A 4,857-nucleotide genomic window follows, 5' to 3' on the forward strand; every position below is an offset into this window, starting at 1 on the left:
CCCCCAATCCCCACACGCACTAATTTGTACTCTGAAGGTGAAGATTACTGCTTGTATTCTGAGGCTCGCGGCAAAAGCAAGTGAGTGTTGTGACATTCCCCCTTCCTGTTATGTGCCTGGATAAACAAACACATTGTGAAAAACTCAAAATAAGGGGGGAAATCTCAAACTAAGTATCTTTGAAACCGTTTATTGGAAATTAGTTTTTACTCCCTCGGACCGTAATCTTGGCAAACTTTTTAGTGAGAGCAAAGATCAAGACGACAATCCAGACAGTGGAATTAGTGACGGCTCAAGCTGGGGAAAAATGGTTGACTCTTCTGAGCTCAGTATTTGAAACCTCCATTATTTAGCAGCACTCGTCGCAGGAAGATTAAAGTTCTGTTAAGTTTGTATTTCACCTTTGCATTAAGAAAATGAAAATTCTTTCCCGGGAATTTTCAGGCCTAGACATAATATAATTTGATAGTTTTGAGGGTAGCCAACAAATTCTTTGAAGAGCCCAGCACTAAAGCTCTGTTTGGAACTCATTTGATGGCGAAATAGGGACGTACATTAGCACAAGAATGTCTGTTTAATTAGAGTCAATGCAAAGATGTAGGAAGCAAGACAGGCGGGAAGGAAGGGGGTTGCATTTCTTACGCCTAAAGAAAAAGAAAGGAAAAAGAAAGGAACCCATTTCACTCTCCACTTGAAAAAAAATTGATGCGAGCTGTTAGGGTAAACCAGCGCTTGAAGGTCACGGGGACACCCAAGCAGAAAGATGGACATACTATAATGCAAATGAAATATCATCCCATCCCTTTCCAATGGCAGGACAAAAATCAAACAAACACCCCCCCCCCCCCCCCCCCCCAGCCCCTCCACCCATGCCCCAAATTTTAAAAAGCCACAGTTAAAAGAACAATTGAGCGAAAGCAATTCTAAGACGGAAATGACAACAAAAATGAGGTCCGGGGATCTGGCATGCCAACCGCAGAGAGCGAGGTCTTTAGTACCTCTCCTACCAAAGCACCAATAAAGTAAATAGCTACTTCTTGTGGCGGTATGTTAAAGACAAAGTTTATGTTTTACCACTTCCAGCAAATATCAATGGCAAGAAAGATCGAATAACAGTTACAACCAACACGATGCCCTGAGACGTTCCGAGGCGTTTGGGAAAAATTCTCAAATTGGCTTGACGTTTTCGGCGCTGCTGGTGGTGTCCACATTGAGAACTTTTGAAACATGAAATAAAAACTTGAATTTATGTGCAATACATGTGTCCAAGCTGGAGTTTTCTATTGTTTTTCTTTTTTTAAAAATATTGTGCAATGAATTTGGCGTATTCTTGTTTAATCACCCTGTATTCTCATTGTACAACGGCTCGGAAAAAAAACCTTTTAGCGTAAGCGGGGAACAACTGCATGGGAAAAAAACTTCCAAGAGGTAAGTAAGCAAGTAGAAATTGTTGGCGGAAACCTGCAAACCAAGCCAACCGGTGTCTCTAGTGTTGCGGTTAGGCGCTTTGCTGTCGCACGTGAAAGATCTGAATTCGATTCCCGAGGTAAGAGAGTTTTTATTGAGTATCTCGGTCTTTCTGCTGGGACGTTGTATCCCTCTCAGTACGGGTTAGCCCTGGCAGACAGGGTCAAAGCCCATCTCCTAAATTACATAGATTGTATCGTTGGGGGTGTTAAACACAGACATTATAAAAGAGACACCATCCAACAAGATAGTTCAACCCCACTCTTACAAATGCTCTCAAACAAAACATAACTGCGGGAAGTTTAACAAAACAACACCCACAATCAAAGAGGAAGATGTGTGTGGGGGGAATGCCAATCAAAGAGCAATGAACTTCTTCCTTGAGTCACAGTGAGCACTTAAATGTCAGAATCTATGGCTGTACACGATCTCTTCTTACAGCAAATCTACCCGACCCCCCCCCCCCCTTCTTCCCTTCCTTCTGTTCTGCATACAAAAATAATCCGACATGTGGGGGTAGGATAGTGATCGAACGATAGCTGGGACTGTTGAAAGTTACGAAATAAATGCTAGTGTCTCTGTAAGTCAACGCAGCCGAATGGTGACATACCTATTGTATTACCCTGACATTTGCCTCTTATCGATATTACGTTTACTTCGTTACAAACAAAATGTCTCCCGATGAGATGATGGATTACAGCACTTGACGACAGAAAGGAGAACATTCACGAACAGAAACACCCCCGTGCCGATCTTTTAAAAGTTTCCATAGCGTAATTGAAGAATTGTTTTCCAAAACCGGGTTAGTCAATTTTGATGAACAACTGATTTCACCACGGTTCTACTCCCCCCCCCCCCCCCTATGTATTTACATTATATATATCTACACATGAGCGTAAATATATGTGTGCGGCATAGTGAGACCAGGTGCTCGTCAACATTAACCAAACGAGTTTTGGAAAACCACACTTCAATTATGTGTTACACGGATTCTGTATTCGCAGACAGGCAGAGAAACGAAGAAGTAAGAGCGACTATTGGCACCGAGTTCTACCTGCATTTCATAGGAAAACAGAAAATAAAACAGTTTGGCCGCCTGTAACGAACGCCACTCAGGCTATGAAGGAAGAGGTAGACCACGCAAAAGATGGATTGAGGGAGTCAAGAAAACCCTGAGAATTTATGATATCCCAACTGAAAGAGCTACAGAGCTGGCCTTCTTTAGAATGCTGCATCTCCCCTCGACGCTTAACGGCAACAGAGGATGAAAAAGTAAAAGTAAGTAATAAGTGTGAACACTACTACTTTTATTTCCTTACACAAAAGTTTCAAGTGCATAACTATGTGTTAACGCTACTACATATATTTCCTACACAAACATGGAAGAATGGAAGAAAAATGCTTTCACAAAAACAAACCTGCTCTGCCGAAGCGACATATTATTTACAATTGACGGAAAACCGGATACACATACATATTATGTACGAAAAAAAAATACCCGACAACTTTTTAAATCCTAACCCATTCAATCTGATAAAAGTGTGTGTATGACATGGACAGGTCGGATATGCAAAGCTCAAAGGAAATATTTCAAAGTGCAGACAGACAGGCAAATAGACTGACAGACAAACAAATCGGAGAAAGGGAGAGTGGGGAAAGAAAGGGAGAAGGTGGAAGAGAAACAATGAGATAGACAGAGAAACAGTAAGACAAAGAGAGAATATGTGAAAGTTACTAAACCTTTTACACTATTTTGGGAAGCTGAAGGGAGAAAGAGAAAAGGGGATGAGAGGTTCGAATGCGACAAAGAGAAATAAAAAGAAGAACATACAGATAGATACATACAGAGACATCGAGAAGGAGATGGGGCGGAAGAAGGGATGTATTCAGTGCGAGAGCAAATTCCTGAGATGTCTTTGTTTGACTTTTTAAAATTGTCATATTTTAGATCAAGACACATTTCGACAAAACGTTAATTCTGCAACATGCAAAGCAAGACATTTTAAAATCCACGCTTACGTCCCTTGTTCAGTTCCCGCGCGAGATAGGAAGACAAGGCGACTCATCACGACCGACAACAACCTTGCCAATGTGAGCTCGTGTTTGAACCTCGCCTATCGGCGAGTCACTTTGATGACAACTAAAGGTTCAAAATATATGGACCGAGATTTGGAAGGCGCTTTCCCCACGATTTCTTAGAGATGATCTATAACTTCTTGTATCTCCAAACTCTTCACTTTAAAGATTTACATGTTATTATTGTTATAACTTTCTTTAGCTTTTTGTCTGTACTGGAATAAGTTCAGTACCGCACTGCATTGAAACAGCTGGCCAACTGTTTTGTCGATAAGTTGTGGACTATACAAATTAGAGAAGGCTATGGATCACACCAACACAACAATGGACATCTTTAAAAAACCAACCTACGGTATTAACATAACGCAATTATTAAGTTTAACGTCTCTTATTTTCATTGTTGACAACGCACTCGACAAACACAGTTGGCAAACAGTTTCGTTGTAGCCTAGTGTGGTTCTTGGCTAAAGCCCCAAATCTAAAGGACAATAGACACCGCCAAAAAAAAACCACACCCAGAAAACGAGACCTGTGTTAATTAACATGGTGGTGTGAGCACAGGGGAATGGATGGAAGCATTGAGAGTGAGTGGTGATCTTACTTTGTGAGTGGAGCTGAGTCTGTGGAGAAGTGATGTCTTCTAGTCTTACAGCCTTCTACTGGGGCCTCGGGTTGTCTGGAACTCTGTCCTTGTAACTCTGCTTGGCCTTGATTTATTCTGTCTTTTCCAAATCACTCGGAAACTTTCCTCAATCTATACGTTCCTTGGACGTGAATTTTCAGTTAGGAATGAGAAAACACCCTGACAGTTTGTGGGTTTCGTACATTCCTTGAGTGCAAGCAAAAAAGAAATCACTATAAAAGTTTTCTAAGTTTATGGTCCGCTGAATGTCAAATTTCAGAAGCTAAACAAAAAAGGAAAATTGAAAAACTAAAGGAAAGGAAATCGTCGAGGACTGTGGGTGCGTGTGCTCTATCTATCTAGGATGTCACAGATAGCCGGAGATCTTGTGTGAGTGCTGGTAGAGGGCTCGTGTTCCCTCAAGAGCAAATCCTAGTCCGGAGCACGCGCGTTGGGATGACGACGATATCCCCCCTGAACATGACCCGCGCGAGCGAGCAAGTCCGCTTTAAATCCAGTCCGGTCCCCGCTCACGTTCGTCCGACAGGAGGGGGTGGGGCTTAGGTCGTCACAGCCGCCATGCCATGTCTCAGAATGTGAGTAGTGCCGGTTTGTGTGTGTGTGCGCGTGCTTCCCTGGCCCTCACGCGCAGCTCTGGGTAGTGAGAAGGTAGTAGAGGATTGCGGGGGTGG

The 4,857-nt window shown here is 42.5% G+C and overlaps 1 gene across 1 annotated transcript; it reads right to left on the minus strand.

Moving 5' to 3' along the window:
- Positions 1-4,141: 4,141 nt before the first annotated feature.
- On the minus strand, positions 4,142-4,635 carry LOC100533301 (PRQFVamide precursor protein; the record flags this gene model as incomplete). The annotated part of the gene is given in 1 exon segment (NM_001204600.1): positions 4,142-4,635. The product of NM_001204600.1 is annotated as a PRQFVamide precursor protein (mRNA).
- Positions 4,636-4,857: the final 222 nt, after the last annotated feature.

Source organism: Aplysia californica, unplaced genomic scaffold, assembly GCF_000002075.1.
Source record: "Aplysia californica isolate F4 #8 unplaced genomic scaffold, AplCal3.0 scaffold00409, whole genome shotgun sequence".
NCBI classification, from domain to species: Eukaryota; Metazoa; Mollusca; class Gastropoda; order Aplysiida; family Aplysiidae; genus Aplysia; species Aplysia californica.